At 42.2% G+C, this 23,168-nt stretch overlaps 1 protein-coding gene across 1 annotated transcript in view; it reads right to left on the minus strand.

The window, feature by feature from the left end:
• Window positions 1-23,168, minus strand: part of HERC2 (HECT and RLD domain containing E3 ubiquitin protein ligase 2) — a gene marked incomplete in the record, with an annotated part of 3,551,743 nt that overhangs the window by 2,931,163 nt on the left and 597,412 nt on the right.

Here is a 23,168-nt window from a genome sequence, read left to right on the forward strand (position 1 = left end):
TGATTTATAACCTGTTTGTGTTATGTATATGTATATGAGCCTTCTCTTTGTAGCTATAAAGATCAAGAGATTCCAGTCATTCAGTTTTTGTATAATCTTTTTTAGTCTCTTAACAGAATCCTTTTTAACTCATGCATCTAAATACTTCATCTTATCGTGTCTTCATAAATATGAGTATTGCTGAACCAGTTGAGTGGGTACATAGATTACTGCTACAGTCTTTGTTTTATCTTAATTGTATATTCCAAAAAGAGATGAAACAATCACAAATATTCCACACCACCAATGTCCTTTTCTGGATTGATCAAGATCTGGTAAAAGGGAGATATAGAAGACCAGTACAGAAGGATGGAAGCACTGTTGCCAAGAAGGGGACTTTTCCTTGTGGTAAGTGTTCAGTCTGCCAGTATATAATGAGAGGCAGAAAAAATAGGAGAAAAAAATTTAATACTTTGAGTATTTACTCTTGTCTGAGCAGGGGTATAATTTATTTAATTAAATGTTCATGTGGTAAATGTTATACAGGGGAAACTAAAAAAAATGTTTGGCAGAAAGAATAAGAGAGCACATAAGGGATGTGAAAAATAAAAAAATGTTGAGTCCAATAGTGGAGCATTTTCATTTAATACATGGGGGAGATTTAAAGGATATGAAAGTTACAGTTTTAGAACAAATAGAGTATCAATATGGTAATGAGGATTTATTAAAATATGTATTGAGAAAGAAGGAATCTATTCTTATTATGAAGTATGAAACTTTACAGCCCAAAGAGCTTAATAAGGAATGTAACTGGCAAAGTTTTATACATTAATTATTTTATTGACAGCCTAGGGCTGTTTTATTAAATTGTATAACTGATTGAAATGGAGTATGTTTGGAGTATATAATGTGTGTTTTTAGAAGACAAAGTTTTTTACTCTGTAAAGGCATTGGCCAAGGCGCTAGAGAAAGAGATTTTGTATAATAAAATCTATTTTGGTGGAAAGTAGAGCTGTTTTTCACTGGTGTTCCTTTGTGGTAGCAATAAAAAAGTAATATCATCTGCAAATAAACCTAACTTTTCTTGATTGTCCTATTAGTTATATCCTTGAATTTGTGAGTCCCTTATTTTCTTTGACAATGGATGTACATATAAAGAAAAATAAAAGGGAAAGAGGACAGCCCTGCCTGCTTCCTATGTTCAAACAGCTTATCGTAAAGGAACACTCCCCACCTTAATCCTTGCCTCTGACCCTTCATATATCCTACAAATTACTTACATTGTCCTACTCATAAAATAAAAGTTGACTATCGAATGCTTTAACTGCATCAAGACCCACCAACAACAGAAGTTATTTGTTAAGTACTGCTTCCCTTTGGATCATTCTTGTTCTATTATAGCTGGCAAATGCATGCCTCCAGTCCACAAAGTCACAGTGATCCATATCTACCAATTTTGGTAAAACTGTTGCCATTCTCTTAATTAGTACAGGAAAACACTTTATAATTATGATTTAAAATTGAAACAGGTCTATATGAAATACAGTCTAAAGGGTTTTTACCTTCATTGCTTAATACAGCCATCACATTTATTTTTCCAGCAAAAGCTGGTGTTTTTCTCCCTTTTAGAATATTGCTGAGTAAAACCTTCTAATTCTTTATCACTCTCCCCATACTTCTAAACTTCCACAGGAAAGCAGTCTGTCCCTGGGGACCTCCCTGCTCATTGATTCTACATCACCACTCTATCTCATCTCTTAATATCTTATCCATTAATCGTTGTGATTTACCCTCCTCTAACTTTAGCATAACTTAAGTCATCCAAAAATATTCCAAATGTGTGCCTTTTCCTGGTTTCCAACACCCACTACTTTTACAAACTGCCATGAGTTTTTTTAAATATCTTTAATACTTCTATAGAATCTCTATTTAGTTTTCTTGTCCTAGGTTCCCTAAATTTTGAGATAAGCAACAGAAAGTAGAAAGGGTTAAGTTGTGCTGAAAGTTTTTGTATACTGAAATTATCAAAAAAAATAGTTGCTTAAAACATCTCCAAACTCATGCAAATTACCCACATACTGCATTATTTTCCCTTTAGCACACAGCAGTTTCTCCTCCTCTTGTTCTGTCAGATACTCCTTCTATAATACTTCAAACCTTTGTCAGTCCTTCTAAATAGTTATTACTTCTTTCCCATATCTCATTTCTATTCTATTTTAAACTCCAATTTTATTTTATCCCATTCACTAGCTATCCCTTTTGAATAAATGTATATCTTCCTATTAACTACAAGTTTCCACTACCTACTCTTTACATGCTTCTCTTTAAACAAATAAGGAAGTGCCAGTGTCACATTTTTACTTCACTGCCCTGCATCTTTACCTTAGCCTTGTACTCCTGTAAAATAAAAATTCTATCCAGACTAGCCTAGTCCCTGTACCTTAGTTAATATGTACATTTGTGTGCAATTTCCTTCTTCTGAACTTGCATCTTCCATACAAAATATTCTTACATTTTTTCTTCAGAAATCTGCCTTTTTTTGTTACATTTTCCCCTTCTAGGTTCCCTTGATATTTCCTCATTATTACTAGTCAAGTTCTAGTCCTCAGCCATAAATAATATTCTTTGCTGAAAGCCAATTACTTCTCCAATTTTTTTAACTCCATAATTTGGCAAAGAATGGATTTCAGGATGGATTTTTTAAATTCAATGCTCTTACTTTTTGGCTATACCTGTGAGGTCATTCACATTCCAAAATATGGATAATGTAGCCATTATGATAAGATGTCATTACAACCAGCAATTATATTTGTCAGCTTTTTAAATGTCTATTTCTAGCTTTTGTATTACATGCACCCATTAATGTTTGGCAAGTTGATCCTTTATACAGTTGTTTCTTGTCTTCTCCATTTGAAACTGTCACATTTTACAAGGCATTTTGTTTTAAATAATTCCCTCAAAACAAACCAAAAAAAAAGAAGAAACAACCCCCAGAACACCACATACCCTATTAACTTAGAACAACCATACAAAACTATGTACATCTTCAAATAATAAAGGTTAACCCTCTTGATAGGAAGAATTGTCCCAAATTAACAGCTACACCCACAGGCATTACAAAACCCAAAATTGTGGTTATCCGTGTGAAAGCGCATGTTCAATCTGTCTGATCTAGTCTTATCTTTATTCCCCTCCCCAGATGTGAAAAGTAGCTTGTATGCTTGCAGAAAACATTACCTTTTAGCATTAAGAAAAAGTACAATGGCTATCTCTAAATAAAACTGAATTATATCCTGTTCTAGTAAATGCACTAAGGTATTTAGCTACCAGGAAAACTCTTATTCACTTCCAATAATTTCAAACTTCATTTTTTACTGAGTTGCTTGCCCTTGTACATTTTAACTTCAAGTTTCTCTCAAACAGTCCAGAGCTCTCAAGATTTATTGCCTGGACCTGCAGTCAGACATCTCAGCTCACACTGTACATTTATTTACTGAAGGAAATCCTTTCATTACATTTCACAGTGTTCTTAGTTTTATAGCACAGATGCTTACGCAAGAAATTATTAGATTAAGCCAAGGGCATTAAACCAGACGTTTACCTATGCAAAAGTAAGGGAAAAATATCTAAACTCTACATATATAATAATCAATGCACTTTCATACCTAATCCCAACAGCCAACTTTACCCCCCCAAAGGACCAATCATAATACCAGTAGACTGCCAGTCACCCAGTATTACTGCTGAACAGGTTAAAACAGAAGCTGTATTCTTGGCCTTGGACAGTGCTATGAGACCTGACAATATCTGTATTAACAAACAAGCTTTTGTCCAGCCTTTTTTCTCTTTTTATATTGTAATGCCTGCATTTCTTAAAAATAAAACATAAAAATGCTTGCTTTAGTATCTTTAGCACATACAATAATCACTGAAAATACTTTACTATGTAACATACAATTTATATCATGAAATGTTTTACATATACTGTTAAGAATAGAAATTGTTTTACTTAAGTTACTCTCCCCCCTTTCTTTTTTCCTTTTAGTGTACTTCCAAACATTAATGACATGAAATGGGTTATATACATGTTTCAGTCCCCCCCCTACAAGTTTAAGAATGCCCAATCTTTCTCAGCCACCTTCTCTTGTAAAGCCATACTTCACAAACATGACTGATGCTTTATAGTCACACATATATTAATTTCAGTTTTGCTGGTGGTCTTTCCTATTCATCTCCATTTCCCAACCACAGACTCTAGTTCAAGTTCAATGTACTCCAGATTCTTCTAATAAACACCTGTGCTTTTTTCTGTCTCTGAACATTTTTCTTTGGAACATCAGAAAAAGTTTCACTGGCAATGTCTCTCTGTGGGTTTTATTATCAGAAGAATGAGAAGCAGAGTCCCCTTCTATTTCATGACTCACTTTTTGCTGGACAAACTTTTGTATTTCCTCCTTAGCCTGTTCTGCATCAAAAATTGACTTGATCCTCCAAAAAAAAAAAATATTCTGAAGACAGGTGGATACAGCAACTTTAGTCTCACACCTATCTCTCAACATTCCCCGATTGCCAAAATAAATCTGCCTCTCTTCCACTTGGTGTACCAAGAATAATAATTTTCCAGAAATACTCTGCCTTCAGTTTCTAATACATTTCCCTTCTGTCACAGTTTTGTCAGGGTCAACTCTTTCTTCTGGTATGACTGCATTTTTACTAATACAGGTCTTGGCTGCTTTCTCATGGCCAGGTACATAATGCGTCCTTTCAATTAACAAATCCTGCTGTGTCCAGTTGCTTATTTGCTTTTTCATAAAATTAATACAGTCTATTCCTTTATTCATTCCAGTTTCTCTGGTACGGCAGAAAATCTCAAGTTTCCTGTGTATACTCTGTCCTCTAACTCTAACATTTTTTGAAACGGCTCTTTCTGAAAAGTCTCATACTCAGCAAGCCTTTTCTTTATTTCATTTCAACATATGACTTTTGCAGTTTTATGAGCTATCTGAATAGCTATTTAAAGATTCTTCCAATTTCCATTCTTTTATATGTGTTGATATACTTCCTTCAATATTTAATTTATTTTAATTAGCTCTGAGCACATTTGATTAATTTTTTCCTCTAAATTACTAAAAGCCATCTCTTAAACCAAACCTGGAGACTGAACATCAGGATTCATCCCAGTCACTGTTTTCTCTTCTCTTTTCTTGTTGATTTTCTTTCACTCTCTCAAGTTTCACTTTTGCTGACATCTTGGTAGTGAAAGAACCAGGCAGTAAATGAAGTGTACTAAAACTGTCAAAATTACTAGCTCTTATCTCTCAGTTTCTTTTTTCACAGTGGGACAGCTGAAGTTAAACTGTGGTTGGGTCTGCTGATCCCCTGCCATAAACTCTACAACAGAAGGAAGGAACTGATGCGGAATAAGGTGAAGTCCCAAGACTGGAAAAACTCCCTTATTAGCCTCAACAAAATGTTGAGCTCCCTCATCAAATAGTCTAAAGCTAGCTATGAGAACAGAATTGCAGCAGATAGCAAAGACAACCACAATGCCTTCTATAGTTATGTAAAGAATCTCCACGGCAATACCCAGATTTCCTCTGAGCTACTGCGCAATGGTACCTCCTATACTGAGCCAACAGATATTGCCAATATACTGGCTGACAGATTCAGTGCCAAGTTTACCCCTCCCGCCCAAAGGACCAATCATAATACCGGTAGATTGCCAGGCACCCAGTAATACTGCTGAACAGGTTAAAACAGCACTGTCCAAGGCCAAGAATACAGCTTCTATGGGACCTGACAATATCCGCAACTGTGTTCTACATGAACTACAGAGTGAACTGGCACCACACCTGTGTGCCCTGTTCAATCATAACCTCACCTCAGGCATTGTACCTACCGAATGGTGCACTGCTACAGTCATCCCTCTCCACAAAGGAGGAGGGACTACAGACCCTGAGAACTATCGCCCCATTAGCCTAATGAGTCTGATATGCAAAGCTGTGGAATGGAATGCATCATCATGGACCTAATAAACAAGGATATAGGAAATCTCCAAACTCTGGATTCCACACAGTTTGGTTTAGTGAAGGGTAGATCATGCCTGCTCAACTTGGTCGACTTCTTTGAGTCAGTCACCAGAGCTGTGGATGAAGGCAAGGTGGTTCATACAGCCTACCTTGATCTGGCCAAGGCATTTGATACCATCCCCCACCCAGGAACCATAGAAAAACTCATTAAGCTAGGCATCAACCCCTACATCACTATGTGGGCTGCAAACTGGCTCACAGATGGAACCCACAGTGTGAAAGCAGCGGACTCCAAGACAGACTGCCAACCAGTCACAAGAGGAGTCCAACAGGGTTTGGTCCTCTCCTGTTTGGTATCAATTTCTCTGATGCCCAGGCCAACACAAAGGGACTCTGGCTGACAATGTTCGCAGACGATTGCAAGTTGGGAGCTATTATTAACTCCCCCACATGATGCTGACATCTTCAGGAAGGCCTCACTGAGACCAACGACTGGTGTCAGAACCATGGCCTTAAGCTCAATGCTAAAAAATGTGTCATCATCCCCTTAGGGAAAAACTCGGTTTCCATGTATTAGCACATCGATGGAAGTCCACTGAACACAAAAGGCGTTATAAGAGATCTGTGAACACAGGTTGACAGCAGCCTCTCTTTTGACCACCTAATTACCACTGTGGTCAGAAAGTCCATATATGTGGCACATTTCATTACTAAGGGTTTGCATCCAGGAAGAAATAGGTCATTGCCTCCGTCTACTTTTCCCTCATTAGGCCAATCAAAGAGTACAATGCCCCACATTTGGCATCTAACTGATTAGACACCTGCAACAACTGGAGAGGCCACAAAAGTACCTCACAAAGATAATCCTAGGCCTTAAACACTTGTTCTATATGGACAGACTCAAAAAACTACAACTATTCTCTGTCTCATATCGCCTACTTAGAGTTGATCTCTGCTTGACTTACAAAGCCATGTCTGACCCAGCTCCATTAGAAATGCCACATCTAAAGAAATCCCAATCCCTCTGCACCACACGCTCCAGAGACCTCAACCTCATTACCACAATCAACAGAACATGCTGGAGGGAGAGATTCATAAACCAGAGACTGCCCATGCTATGGAATAGACTTCCCATACATGTCAAACAGAGCACCTCACTGGCCCGCTTCAAGAGAAATCTTGATGAGTGGATGGGAAATAGAAAATTCACCCCGGGGATCACTCCAGTGGTTCTCCTCGACAGAGTAAGGGGAACTAAGGTCGGGTGGCATGATGCCAGGATAATCCTATAGGCTCGGCTTTGTAAAGGCTCCATGGCCATTAGCCTAGTACACACCTATGATCAGTGTGCAGCCATCTTGCAAGTCCATTTATGAGTCATTTATTGAAGGGACTGGTTGGTCTTTCCTGGGAGAAAGGGGTCAGTTTAAACTCCAGTGCCTGTCTCACCATTCCAGTTCTTTGGTTATATAGGGAAGAATTGGATTAAATTTTTCCAATGACTGTGAATGTTTGGTACAAATAGACCCTAGATACCAATGAAGCTTTATCATTTGTAGGCTTGCTTGAGATGTTATCAGTATGGTGGATGACATGAACGCCAGTGCCTCGAGAAACTCTCTTGCTGCTGTCTGCTTCTGCCCTGCAAGGTAGAGAAAATAAGCCTGAAGGTTTTGCATTTTGTCTGTAGGTCAGAGTGCTTACTTTATGCTGGTGTCTGTCAGGGAGCTTAAAATATCTCCATTTGGAAAGGCAACAGGGTTGATTTCTGGATGTTTAGGGTGAAACTTAGTCTGTGGAAAAACTTGGTCATGTTCAGGGCCCCTGCTCACTTCTTACATGAGTGTGCCTGAAAGAGGCAGTCATCCAGATACTTGAATATATGGGTGAGCTTGATTCAGCAAAAAGCAATCACTGGAGCCAGACATTCTGTTAATATCTGGATGTTGTTGTTAAATTAATAGGTGAAGAAACAAACAGATAGTGACAGCCCCCCTGAGAGGAATCTGAGATAGTGCCTACACTCCTCTTGGACAAGGACATGCGCATTATGCATCCTTTTACTCTAGGGTAACCACCAGGGCTTTAAGAAACCAAAGGGTAAAGTAGGGTCTGGAGGGTTACATTATGAAATTGGGTACCTTCAGAAAGTTGTATAACTTTAGATAAGACATCCAGGTTCCATCTTTCCTTGCTTCTAAAAACCATATGGAATAAAACCCTTTGTTTTGCTCTTGAAGAGGAGCTCTATTACCTATAGGGATGTTGGGTGTCATTTGGCTTTGGGCACTGGAGGGATTCCTGACATATTTCATGTTTTTCTACTCCATTGTCGGCTTTATCCCCCTTTGATTTTGATCATGTTTAGCACCCACAGGTTTATTGCCATGGTCTTCCAGACTGGCAGGGATAGAGACATCCTTTCTACTGTCTTGGCATTGGGTATAGGGCCAGGTTTGAAATTTCTTGTGTAGTCAACAGCTTTTTCTCAAGACGGTTGGCCTAAAGACCCTAAAGGTTTTCCCTGCTTACCCGTCATCTTTTCTTGAATTGTCCTTTCTTACCATAGGCTGATTCATCCTTTCCTTGCTTGCAATAAAAGAAGGCCTGGATTTAAAGGGCAGTTTCTACCATGATGCAGCAAGGGGGAGGAGAAGTTGTTTAACCTTTGAATTACTTTACCCATTTCCTCCATTAATTTGAAAACATCTGACATTGGACTTCCAAAATAGCAGGTCCTTGTCAAGAGAGGCATTAAGGAACTGCACTTTCACATTGTCTGGCAGGGTTGTAACAGCCGCCAGGTCCTACCTCCAAATCACACAGCCCAAGGCTGCTACCCTGGATGCCACTGTTGTGCTACCTGACAAGCCAACTGGATAGGCTCCAACAGTTTTGTTCTCTGGTCAGCATTTGTCACCTCCCCCATTTTCTCCCATAGGTAGCTTAAGATAGCCATTTGAAACTTAGCCATGACAGGCTTGCAGTTGATCACTCTGAAAGACAGGACTGTAGACATGTATACTATCTCCCCAAATCTGTCTAGAGTCCTAATCTATCTACACCTTAAAGGGTATTATAAACAGGAGCCAATTTGGACCCTTACTGTAGACCCATGGAAACATCTGCTGGATCCGCAACAGGCTTCTATACAAGATTTTATGGGACTCTCGCATCCTACAGATCCTGTCAGTTTTCTGCTTAAATAAGACTGGTTCCTGAGAGGTTCTTGAAAATGCACCATCCAAAAAACTAAGTATAGTAGTAGCAGCCACCACCCTGGGAACCTCCAGACTCAGTAGGTCAGAATTAAGCAGTGGGGCGTACGTTAAATACCGTGTCCTGTAATATGTGTACTTAGGTAGGGTTTCTATTCTCACTGCAGTCAAGTGTGTGTGTGTGTGTGTGTGTGTGTGTGTGTGTGTGTGTGTGTGTGTGTGTGCGCGCGCGTGTGTGTGACAGAACTGTTGCTTGACATTACAGGGAGCCTTTCCTACTTAAGCATAATTTGGATGATTGGATGGGTAACCACAAATTCACCCTGGGGGGTCCACCTGTCTTCCCTCTTGGACAGAGGCAATAGGTGGTGATTTTACTGTCTGCTTGAACCAGACACACTTTGGAACACAGGCTGAACTTGGCCAGGCTTGTAAGGGGCCGAGGGACAGTTAGCCTAGTAACCTCCTATTATCCTATAATCTGATGAACATCTTGCATGTCTCAGAGGCCTTTCTACCTTCCAATCTGAAAAAAAGTCTTTCTTTTTGGATAGATTTTCTCCAAAGGAAATCTCTTTGGAAGAGTATTCCAAGGAGATGGTGTCCTCTGTGCCTGTATCAAATCTGAGGTAAGAGGAGACCTGAGAATAATAATCAAATGTCCTACTTCAACTCCACTTTCTTGGGAAATCTTTTCCTGGAGAGGAGAGTGATCTCTCTTCCACTTGGTGAAGGAAAACCCAGACATTGAAGGTTCTGCACTTGGATGAACAGCCTGTAAGTCCTTCAGAATATCTTGAGCAATGCTAGGTCTTCCTGCAGGAGAAGCAAAACATGCTTAGTTTTTTGGGTGTATTACAATGGGCCATGCACTCTAAATACTTTCCTCTGTCCAGGAAGTTTAGATTTCCACGTTGAAGTCTTCAATCACTTCTCTTAACCAGAATTCTAGAGGTTCCTATGCACTCAAAAGTACAGTTTTGTACCTACCATAAATGTAGATGTTCGAAGATCCACATTGCTGCAGTCATAACCTGTGGGTAGTCCGCTGTCCTCGGTCAGCCCGAATACCAAAGTATTAGGCTGGCGTCGGTCATGGGCGCTCAGATCTGACGTCAGTGCGTCTCGGTAATAAAGCGCATGACCAACGTCATATCCTCAGTCTTTTCTTGCCCCAGATGTCAGAAAGCCCTAAAAGAAAGGCCACAGCCTAAAATAGAAAAAACCTCCAAAACCCATGTACAAACAATATCTACAACCTAAACAAACAAACACTCCAAACTACAGAGGGGAAGGAGGGAGGGTAAATTGGACTGCAGCAATGTGGATCTTCGAACATCTACATTTATGGTAGGTACAAAACTGTACTATGTTCTTCATCTCACATTGCTGCAGTCATAACCTGTGGGTAGAATCCCAAAGCAAAAGTAAAGGGAGGTTGGCCAAATCATAAAGCATTGGGGGCTGCTAATAAGCCCTGCAAGACTGCAGTGGCAAACCCAGCCCTAGATTTGGAATAAAGAGGGAGATGGTAATGTTTAGAAAAAGTGTGCACTGAACTCCAAGTGGCTGCTTCCAAAATATCTTTGGTAGCTACTCCCTCAAAAAGCAGTAGAAGTGGCAGTAGCCCTAGTGGAATGAGGTCTGATTCCAGCCGGAATCTCCTTACCATGATGAGAATAACAAAAGGCAATACAATGACCAATCCACTTAGAAATAGTTTGTTTAGAAACAGGTTTCCCCTGAGAGCTCAAAGCAAAAGAAACAAATAACTGTTGAGACTGTCTGAAACTTTTAGTCCTGCTCAAATAATAACGCAACTGCCTGTGAATATCCAAAGTGTGCAAAATTTTCTCCCCTTTATTTTGGGGATCAGCATAAAAGGTAGGCAAATGAATAGATTGGTTCAGGGCCACATTTGAAACCACTTTAGGCATAAAAGTAGGGTTAGTACGCAGAGATACCCTATCCTTATGAAAAATCAGGAAGGGTTCAACTGCCATAAGAGCCTGTAATTCAGATACCCTTCTAGCAGACATAATGGCCAACAAAAAAGCAGTCTTCCAAGACAAAAACTTTAACTCAGACGTAGCTGCAGGTTCAAAAGGAGGTAAAGTAAGTTTTTCCAACACAAAATTGAGATCCCAGGAAGGAGTAGGAGCTCTACGTGGGGGTCTTATGTTCTTTGCCCCTCTAAGGAATTGTTTAAACAAAGGATGAGAGAATAATGGTGGGTCACAGTCATAGTGAGCAGAAATGGTTGCAGCATGAACTTTTACAAAACCTTTGTCTAATAATTCTGTAAGATATTGAAGAGAAACACTCAAATTAGGGCTGGAAACATCAAAACTCCTTGCTGTGCTCCAAATAAAAAATCTCCTCCATTTATCAGCATAAACTTTCCTTGTACTAGGCCTTCTGGCCTCCAAAATAACATTCAAAACTTGTTGAGGAAGCTTCGACCCTCCAGGTTCTAGAACAGAATATGCCAGGCTGTTAGATGCAGGGATTGAATCCTGACATTGAGGAAATGATTGCCCGCCTGGGACAAAAGGTGTGGAATTGAAGGCAAAGGCCAAGGAGGCTCCCGTACTAAACTCCTCAGCAGAGGGTACCAATGCTGTCGAGGCCAATCCGGAGCTATTAGAATCATGGAGGGCTTGTCTTGTCTGACCTTCAAGAGCACCTTGGGAAGGAGAGGCAGAGGAGGAAAGGCATAGATGTGAAGATTGTTCCAACTGAATGATAGAGCATCCACTTTCCAAGCTGTGAGATGAAACATCTTTGTGCAAAACTTTGGCAACTGGAAATTTAGTGGAGAAGCGAACAGATCTATGTCTGGAGTCCCCCATATCACTGTCAACTGTCGAAATACATGAGGATCCAACTTCCACTCGTGGGGATCCACCATCTGTCTGCTCAAAACATCTGCTAAGGAGTTCTGTGCTCCTGGCAGAAACCTTGCCTGAAGAGTGAGGTGCATACTGAGAGCAGTCTCCCACAGAATCATAGCTTGTCTGCAAAGAGGGTACGAATGGGTTCCCCCTTGCTTGTTGATGTACCACATGACAGTTGTGTTGTCTGTTTGAATCAACACTTGTCCCGGGTGAAGTAAATCCTTGAAAGCCATCAATGCAAATTGGACTGCTAACATCTCCTTCAAGTTGATATGTAAATGTTGAAGTCTGGCAGGCCACGTGTCTTGAACCCACTTTCCATTGAGGTGTGCTCCCCAAGCCTTGTCCGAGGCATCTGTCGTTAAGATCTGACTCGCCTCTGGTCGGGTCACAGAGAGTCCCTTGTTTAGGTGACATTCCTGAGCCCACCACAAAAATTCCTTTTGAATGCAAGGTATTATTTGAATGACAGTGTCTAGATCGTGGCAGTGTTGTGTCCATACATTTTTGAGATACTATTTGTAGCTTCCTCATATGCAGTTTGGCATTGGGAAGCACCAGAATACAAGATGCCATGAACCCCAAGGCTTGAAGGACTGCCCTTGCAGTCAGCCTGGACCGTAGAGACAATTGCTGGAAGTAAAGCATAAGGTTTCTTTGCTTGTCCGGGGTCAAAAAAGCCATCTGGGAAGCTGTATTCAGTCTCACACCCAGAAAGCACATTTCCTGAGAGGGTACTAGACTGGACTTTGTTTCGTTCACAGAATACCCTAGGCACCTTAACACTGCCATAACATACTGTAGATGGTGAAGAAGCTTGTTTTCGTCTTGAGCAAGAATCAGGCAATCGTCCAAATAAGGATAAATTTGTATTCCTCTTAACCTTAAGAAGGCTATCACCGGGGCCAGAACCTTTGTGAACACCCTGGGCGCAGTAGATAAGCCAAAGGGCAATGCAGAGAACTGATAATGTAAAGTCCCAGCCCGAAAACCCAGGAATCTCCTGCTACTGGGTCTGATAGGAACATGAAGATAAGCCTCTTTGAGATCCAGAGTTACCATCCAGTGGTCTTTGCCCAACAGAGGCAGACGTTGTTGCAACGTCAACATTTTGAATTTTGGAATGTCCAGGTATGTGTTGAGGATAGATAAATCCAAAATTGGTCTCCAAGTGTTTCCTTTCTTTGGTACAAGAAACAGGCGAGAATAAAATCCTAGGCCCACTTCTGACATAGGGACCTGCTGTATAGCCCCCATTTGAAGAAGTAAAGAAATCTGTTTGTGAGCCTCTACTCTTTGCTGAGGAGGAACGTCTGGCATGCCTTTGAAAGGAGGCAATGTGTGGAAATAAAACTTGTAGCCTCAGTTTATAATGTCCAGTACCCATTTGTCCTGGGTGACTAAAAGCCAGTTCTGCTTGAAAAGTGCTAACTTTCCTCCCAAAGGAGCTGCCAGACAGGAGGGATCTGGCAGCTGAAGATGCAGGTCATTGGGCCTGTTTACGAAAGGACTGGCCCCTGCCCTCACTTTTAGATGGTGCAGGGGAACTCCACGTTCTAGGCCTGAAAGAACCCTGAGCTCTGCCCCTACCACGTCTAGATCTGCCCCTAGACTGTAAATCAGAAGAACGGTAAGCCCATCCCTTAGTAGGCCAATTTCTGCTAAACTTAGGGGGCTGCACCTGCAAAAAATCTTTAACAGTCTGCATAGACTTAGCCTTGTCTTCCATTTTCTTCAGACTGTAAAGGAGCATCCAAAATTCTAGCTTTAACATGCTCTGACAAACTCTGATCCTTAAGCCAGGCGTGCCTGCGAATAACTGATCCAGTGGCAGCCACCCTGGAAGAAGCCTGTAAAGCATCGAAACCACACTACAAGGAATGCTTACCCACCTGATCAGAGGCATGAACCAACTCCTGTAATTCCTTACACTCTATGCCCTCTGCCAAAGCATCTACCTTAGATTTTAATTGAGTAAGGAGAAAATTCTGGTACTTTAACATATGAAACTGGCAATTCAGAGCCCTCATTGCTAGAGTGGAAGAGGTGTACACTTTTTTACCCCACCTATCCAAAGCTCTAGATTCTTTATCCATAGGAACTGGAGTCTTAACAACAGAAGCCCTGACACCCTTAGGTCTCTGACTAATAGTTTCTGGGTCAGCCCTTGGGCTCTTATACAGATATTTATGAGCCTCAGGCACTCTGTAATACCTATCAGGTTTAACTGGCGCAGGAGGCAAAGAGTCTGGATTAAGGGAAGCCTCAGAGAAAACATCCTGAACAACATCCAAAACAGGAGGTATAGCTAAGGGCCGATGTTGAGGCAAAAACAAAAATTCCCTAAGCCTCTTTCGAATCCAGAAATCCTGACCTTCCCATTTAAAATGCTCCCTCATAGAATGCAAGGTTTCTGAGAAGGAAAAATCCTCTGGAGGAGAAGCAGAAGGACTGGAATCCTCTGCGTCCGAATCTGAATAAGGAGGAAAATCCTGAGTGTCTTCAGCTGAAGACTCTGAGTAATCTGAAGCCTGTTCCAAACTTTCCACTTCTGGCTCCACCCTAGGCCTCTTATCTGGAGGGGGCATAGAACCCCTGATTAAGGAAATTAAATCTTCTGCCATTTTAAGCATGTGTTTTTTAGGCACAGAGCCTGCAGAACTAGGACTGACACCTGAGGAGGGCAAACCAGGCCTGCCCTTAGAAGGTACCTTAGAGACTGAAGGAGAAGGCCTAACTTCCTTAGGCAAAGAAGGGAGTACAGCAACCTGAGAGGCCCCTTCAGCCTGACCTGACTCCTGTGAGGCCACATCTTGCAAAATTAATGTCTCCCCCTGAGACTCAGCTGAAACCTCGGCTGGATCTACAGATTCCAGCGTAGTTTCTAAAGAACCGGCGTCCGGAACGGACGACTCATCCTGCTTGGACCTTAACGACTTATCCTTGCGCTTCTTAGCAGAAGCGGGCGTCGGAGGATCCGACGGCATATTGTAATTACACCGCTTCCCAAAGACAAGCCTAGCGCAATCTAACCTACGTTTAATGGTGCGCTTATTAAACCTAGCACAAAAGCGACACCCGACTACGTCGTGCTCAGGCCCCAAACAAGGAATACAGAGAGAGTGGTAATTCCTATGCGGTATTTGTTTCCCACAAGAAATACAATTATTCATTTTTTCTGACATCCGGAATTAACTGAGGCAAGAAAAAAAGTACAGTTTTGTACCTACCATAAATGTAGATGTCCGAACAGGAATGCATCTGCAGTCCTTACAAATGGGTTGTCCTGTCGTCAGGCAGCCCTTCGGTCGGCCGGATTCCAAAGTCTGGGTCTGGCCTCGGCTGGTGTCGCACTTCACCCGACGTCATAGCTGCAGTTCTTCGGGTATAAAGGCATCAGCCGACGCCATTTTCCTCAGTGTTTCTTGCCCCAGATGCCAGTTGCCCTCTTGGATAGCTAAATTTTGGATAAATGCCAATGTTTCCAAATAGTAGAAGGCAAACACAAAAAATAAGCATGTATGTACATATATACAAACAAATACACCATAAGAGATCCCCAGCTAGCTATTAGATGGGCAAATACCCTAGGAATACCACAGAGGGAAGGAGGGTGGGTAATCCTGACTGCAGATGCATTCCTGTTCGGACATCTACATTTATGGTAGGTACAAAACTGTACTATGTCCTTCAAGGATGCATCTGCAGTCCTTACAAATGGGTAGAATACCATAGCCAAACTAGGGAGGAGGAAGAAGAAATTATGGTGTAGTTAGGATCCCTTGCAAAACAGCAGTGGCAAACCCTGCTCGGGATCTAGAGTATAAAGGTAAGTTATAATGCTTGGCAAATGTATGCACGGAGGTCCAAGTAGCAGCCTCTATAATGTCCTTGGTAGCCACTCCTCGTAAGAAAGCTGTGGTAGTGGCTGTAGCCCTTGTAGAATGAGGTCTTATGTTCTGTGGAGTTTGCTTTCCATGGTAGGAGTAACAGAATCTGATGCAATTTCCTATCCACTTGGAGATTGTCTGTTTTGAAATTGCTTTTCCTTCCCTTCCTGTTGCATATGCTACCAGAAGCTGGTCAGTTTTCTATTGCCCTTGGTTCTGTCCAGGTAGTAGCGCAACTGTCTATGTACATCCAAAGTATGCAGCAGTCTTTCCCCCCTGTTCTGTGGATTGGGGAAGAAGGTAGGTAGGTGGATAGCCTGGTTTAAAGACACTCTGGATACCACCTTAGGCATAAATGTAGGATTTGTTCTCATGGACACTCTATCTTGATGGAAGATTAGGAAGGGTTGTACTGCCATTAAAGCCTGTAGCTCAGAAACCCTTCTTGCTGAGATAATTGCCAGCAGAAAAGCAGTTTTCCAGGATAGGTGTTGAAGATCTGCTGTTGCTGCTGGTTCGAAAGGGGAGTGTCAATTTTTCTAGCACAAAGTTCAAGTCCCATGCTGGTAATGGTGGTTTCCTAGGAGGTTTTACATTTTTAATTCCTCTCAGAAACTGCCTGAGTAAAGGATCTTGAGAAGACAGGGGGATCGAAGCTGTATTCTGCAGAAATAGCTGATGCATGTATCTTGATGGAGGAATAGGACAGGCCTGTATGGAAAAGCTCTGCCAAATACTCCAGGATGTTGGCAATGTCTACCTTTGACACATCTTTTCCCCTTTCAGTACTCCAAATGAGAAACCTTTTCCATTTTCCTGCATAGTTCCTTCTTGTTGAGGGTCTGCGGGCCTCAAGGATAATGTCTTTAACCCTTTGGGATAAATCTGGGTTAGTTGCTCTTATGTAATGTTCCAGGCAGTCAGCTGCAGAGTTTTCAGGTTTGGATGCAGGGTGTTGTAGCCGCTCTGGGTTAACAGCAAAGGAATCAGGGGTAGTGTCCACATTTTCCCGCGAGACATGCTCCTCAGTAATGGGAACCAATGTTGTCTTGGCCAGTCTGGAGCTATCAGAATGATCCTTGGACGTTCCTCTTTGATTTTTAATAGCACCTTGTGCATCAAAGGAAGAGGTGGGAATGCATATGCTGTCAGGCCTTTCCAACTGAAGGATAGAGAGTCCACCTTCCAAGCAAGTGGGTGGTACGTCCTTGTGCAGAATTTCTTGAGCTGGTGATTGAGTGGGGATGCGAATAGGTCTATTTGTGGCAATCCCCATTTCCTTGTGATGACCTTGAAGATGTCCGGGTGTAGCATCCATTCGTGAGCATCCGAGGTAGTTCTGCTTAATATGTCTGCTAGGATGTTTTCTTTTCCCGGTACAAAAATTGCTTGTAACTGAATGTTGTAGCTCAGAGCCATATTCCATAGGTCCAGTGCCATCCGGCATAGAGGGTATGAATGAGTGCCTCCCTGTTTGTTGATGTACCACATGACTGTGGTGTTGTCTGTCCTTATCATCAACTGCCCTTCTTGGAGGAATGGTCTGAAATTCTGGATTGCTAGTTTTACTGCCAGCATTTCCTTTTGATTTATGTGCAGGTGCAGCTGATCTGGAGTCCATAAGCCTTGTATGCACTTGTCCAGCATGTGGGCCCCCCAACCGAGGTCTGAGGCGTCCGTTGTGATGGTTTGGCTTGGTTAAATGCTGTGGAAGGGCAAACCTGGGTTTGACTGGCATGCCTGAGCCCACCATAGGAACTCTTGTTTTAGGCATGGGATTAGTGGTATTTCGGTTTCTAGGCTGTGCCTGTGTTGAGACCATAAATTCTTGAGGTACCACTGTAGCTTTCTCATATGCAGTCTGGCATGAGGGACCAGGATTATGCAGGATGCCATGAAGCCCAAGGCCTGCAGTACTTTCCTTGCTGTTAGTTTGTTCTGCTTTGTTAATGCCAAGAAGTAGAGAGGAAGTTGTTCTTGTTTTTCTGCAGTTAGGAATGCCATCTGTTTTACTGTGTCCAATTCTGCACCTAAGAATGTTATACTTTGGGATGGTATCAGTCTTGATTTTTTTATATTGACTGTATATCCCAGGGCTTGCAGTAAGCAAATGACTCTTTGTAAGTCTTCTGTTAGCTTGTTTTTGTTGTCCGCTTGTATCAGGCAGTCGTCCAGGTATGGATATATTTGGATTCCCTGAAGCCTGCAGTGAGCGATTACTGATGCCAGGCATTTCGTGAACACTCTGGGCACAGTAGATAAGCCAAAGGGCAATGCTGAGAATTGATAATGCTCTGATCCTGCAAGAAATCTGAGGTATCTTCTGCAATTTGGTCGTATGGGGACGTGCAGGTATGCCTCCTTGAGATCTAGAATCACCAGCCAATACTCCTTGCCCAGCATGGGAAGAAGTTGCTGTAGGGTCAGCATTTTGAATTTTGGAACAATGATGAATGTGTTTAAAGTGGACAGGTCGAGAATAGGCCTCCAATTTTTCTCTTTTCTTGGTACCAGGAATAGTCTGGAGTAAAATCCCTTTCCTTGTTCCATAGATGGTACCCTTTCCACAGCTCTCATCTTTGCTATTTGTCTTAGAGCTTCTGTCTTTTGATTTGGTGGTAGGTTTGGCATTCCTCTTTTTCCTGGTAAAGTATGGAAATGAAACCTGTAGCCTTGGTCTATAGTTTGCAAAATCCACTTGTCTCTTGTGATGTAGTGCCAGTTTTTTGAAAATAAGGCTAACTTTCCGCCTAAGGGTGCTGCTATTTGTTCCCTGGTAGGCGGTGCCAGAGCCAAGTCACTGTGATTGTCCTGTTGCAGTGGAAGTAGTTGTGTCTGTGCCTCGCTGGTTGTTACCTTGCCACTGGCGTCCCCTGTAGGCACCTCCTCTGGATTGGTTTCTGCCTCTTGAACGCCTATTCCTGCCTCTCTGTGTTTTAGAGGAGTCTGGAAAGGACCAATTTTGGAAGGCCAGTTCCTGCTAAACCTTGGAGGCTGAACCTGTAAGAAATCTTTCACTGTTTGTACAGATTTTGCCTTCTCTTCCATTTTCTTCAGTACCTGCTGAGCAGGAGAACCAAATAAACTGACCTTATCCATAGGAGCATCTAATAGTTTTGCTTTAACATGATCCGGCAAGACCTGTTCTTTCAACCATGCATGCCTTCTTATAACTGTGCCAGTCATGGCTGATCTAAAGGAAGCCTCCAGTGCATCATAGCCACATTTTAAAGAATGGTTACTAACCTGCTGAATGTTATGCACCATTTCTAGAACATATTTCTTATCTAAAGAATCATCAGAGGACAGTTTCTTAGTTAACTGATCAAGCATAAACTCCTGGTATTGGATCATATGAAACTGACAGTTCAATGCCCTAGCTGAGAGAGTAGCAGAGGTGTATACTTTTTTACCCCATCTCTCTAAGGACCTGGATTCCCTTTCAGAGGGGAGAGGGTTTTTAACTGAGGTCGAAGCTACTGCCTTAGGCCCCTGGGAGATAGTCTCGGGATCTGCAAAAGGAGCCTTGTATAAATGGTGATGCGTGCCCGGGACCCTGTAGAACCTATCGGGCTTAGCAGGGGCTGGAGGCAAGGTATCAGGAGCAGTGCAAGCATCATTAAATGCATCATCTACAACAGGGAGAACTGGAGGTATAGCTAAAGGCCTATGTTGTGGTAAATGCAAAAAGGTCCTAAGCCTTTTCCTTGAATCTGAGAAATCTTGCCCCTGCCATTGGAATTGCTCTCTCATGGCATGTAAGGTTTCCCCAAAGGAAAATTCCTCTGGTGGAGAGGCAGAAGGAATCGATTCCTCAGCATCGGAGTCTTCATAAGTAGAAAAAGGAGCCTCTGGATGGTCTGTATTGTCTGTATCATCAGAAGACTCATCTGAGGACACTGGCTCAGGGGGCTCTGCTCTAGGTCTCTTTTCTGGAGGAGGTTGAGAGGCCCTGTCTGGATGAGGTTGGGATCCCCTTATTAAAGAGATGAGATCCTCTGCCAGAGTGAGCATTTGGGAACTGGAACTGGGCCTGTGAGAGGGGGGCTTAACAGGCACAGACTTAGAAGTTTTGGCTGCTTTAGCCCTGGCAAAGGCCTTTATGGACATGGCTGCAGGCGGCCTAGCAGCACCACGTGCAGGGGTTGAAACATCCAAAGGGATGGTGTCCGATAATTCTTGTGAAACCACAGTAGCAGGTTGAATTTCAGAGGCCGATTCAACCAAGTTAGAAGGGGCCTCGGTAGTAGTCATGGATTCGGCTGAAGATAGAACCGTTTGCTCGGTTTCGGCCGAAACAGAGACACTCGTGGTTTGCTTAACCGCGGTTTTGGCCGAGACCGCGGACCGCTAGTGTAGGTCCTTTTCTTTGCGTTTCTTAACAACTTGTGAAGTCAGAGGATCCGACGGCATTATGTACGCAAAATCTGAACCGAAAAACTGTTCAGAAAACTCCGACCGACGTCTAAGCGTCCGTCGGTTGAAAGAAGCACAGGCTAAACAAGCTGCTACGTCGTGGTCTGGGCCTAAACAAGGTAAGCAGTAAGAGTGGAAATCTTTATGAGGTATTTGTTTCCCACAAGTTAAACAGTTATTCACTTTTTCTGACATCGGCTGAGGCAAGAAAGAGTCCCCAACGGGTACTTAGCTTTTAGAAGTCTTGAGTAGTATTCGGTAGTAGTAATCTCTGGATCTGACCGACCGGCACTTGCGAACAGCTTCTGCTTCGGGCGCCACGCGGCAAGAAAGACTGAGGAAAATGGCGTCGGATGATGCCTTTATACCCGAAGAACTGCAGCTATGATGTCGGGTGAAGTGCGACACCAGCCGAGGCCAGACCCAGACTTTGGAATCCGGCCGACCGAAGGGCTGCCTGACGACAGGACAACCCATTTGTAAGGACTGCAGATGCATCCTTGAAGGACATCAAAAATATTCCCCAACGGGGTACTTAGCCCAACTTGGTTTCGGTCTGAAACTCGAAATATGAAAATTTCAGAACGACGAACGGCACTTGCAAACGCTGCTTCTGCTTCGGACCATGCGGCAAAAAAGACTGAGGATATGACGTCGGTCATGCGCTTTAATACCGAGACGCACTGACGTCAGATCTGAGCGCCCATGACCGACGCCAGCCTAATACTTTGGTATTCGGGCCGACCGAGGACAGCGGACTACCCACAGGTTATGACTGCAGCAATGTGAGATGAAGAACATCAATCCAGACCAATGCTAAATGCACCTAGGATTGGACATCCATGGAGAAACTCTTCTGTGTATCAGTCTGGATGAACAGGTCAGTTTCTACAGACATGGCAGTCTTCAAAAAGTCATTACCAGTAGTCTGAGAAAAAAAAAACAGGTTTTCGATCCAGAGGTTGCAAAAGCACCTCAATGGAAACAACACCCTTGGACTGACCAGGGGTGCTCAGTCTAAGGGTGCTGGACTTACTGGCATGGTGGATGCTATGGCTGCATGGCATCAACCTTTTCCTTTAATACACATCATAGACATACCACAAAATGCTACAGAACACATTAAGGCTTCCAAACCCTTCCATTTAACAATCTCATACAGGGTATGTAACCTACTCAAAAGGGTTTTAGAGAGAATCTCTGGCAGACATTACAGCTCTGAACAGTCTGTCCCAAGCCCAAGAAGAAAACAAAATGACTGTGGCAATCTTTGTGTAAGACGCATTTACTACAGCCACATCTACCCCTTGGGGTTAAAACATAAGGTTATTTAGCAAAGCAATCAACCAACAGCAATCCAAAAGGTAATAAGCTATAAAAAAAAAAAGACAGTTATACCTTTAGGAACCTGTTAATCTCCAAAGCTCCGAGTCCGCCCAACCAAGCAGTTTTATGGACATACATTGTTGATGCAGCACAATAAGATATATGGACTGAACTGTGACAAAGTTCTGAGATGGCATAGGTGGAGGTCTACTTTATACTGCATTTACTGATGTGTCAAGCAGTGGGAACACTACACTAAAAGGGGAACGACCCAGAGATTTACAAGCCAGGATGGACATTGGAGATACCGTGCAGTAAAGTCTAGGTCTATCCATCTGTATTAAATCAAACAGTTTTATTAAAACCGAGTGAAGTCCTAGTAAAGATTATTAGAACAATGATCTAAATGAAGACCACAGTAGTGTGCCACAGCAGGTGTGCTGGAACAGCACCACCCATATACTTTTAGGGGCCTTGAATAGCAAACACAAGGGGCTGACAGATTATATCCGATGCTTACACTGTTCAATGATTATGGTTTTACATTTGAATCTAAATAAAACAACTTAAGTGGGTTCTCAAGAAAAGATGAATTTAGCAAAGCTATTGTTAAATAGAATGGATTGCATGATAGCAGAATGTGGATTTGCATAACTAGAGCACACTATTGAAGTAATGCCTATATAGCGGCAAAATACAGAAATACAACTGTGTGAAATGATCCATATTAGTATATAAAATGTGGGAAAGAGACAGAAGAATAACAGAATGTTGCATGGAATGCAGACAGACTTTCAGTATTTAATTCTAATACCAAAATATATTTAAGCATTTTACCAGAAAGTTATAGAAATCACTGCCTACCTATGCAGAGAACTTGTCTGGTTAGTTAAAACTACCCATAAATAACTGAATAGTAAAACATTTGTGTGATAAAACTGTAGCAAGAAAGCCAGCAACAAAAAGTAAAGTCAAGGGTCTGACTAAATTCATAACTGAACACCTAAGACGTTTTCAAAACAAAAAATGGAAATTATATTTTAAAACCATATTACTGAGTTCTGAACTATTCAAAGCAGTCTATTTCAAATGTACATAAAATGCAAGAACATTGTGTGTGTGTGTGTGTGTGTGGGGGGGGGGTCTCAACTTAAAAGGTCAGGTTATGAAAATGTTTCCATTAATTATGGCACTGTTCCATTTATTAACAGTGACTTTTCTGATACCTCAAATATTTTAAGGCAAACACTGAAAACTACTGTTCAGCTGCTAGCTTCATGCTGCAGAGGTATAAAAACTTAACTGTGCCCCTGACAACCCAGGATAAAGTTGTAATCCCAAATAGCAGACAAGCTAATGTGAAGGCTGGAAGCAACTTTTTGCCAACGGCTTGCTCATTTATAGCAGAATGGG

The sequence above is a fragment of the Protopterus annectens genome, chromosome 5.part0 (genome assembly GCF_019279795.1).
Source record: "Protopterus annectens isolate FY-2018-M chromosome 5.part0, PAN1.0, whole genome shotgun sequence".
NCBI classification, from domain to species: domain Eukaryota; kingdom Metazoa; phylum Chordata; order Ceratodontiformes; family Protopteridae; genus Protopterus; species Protopterus annectens.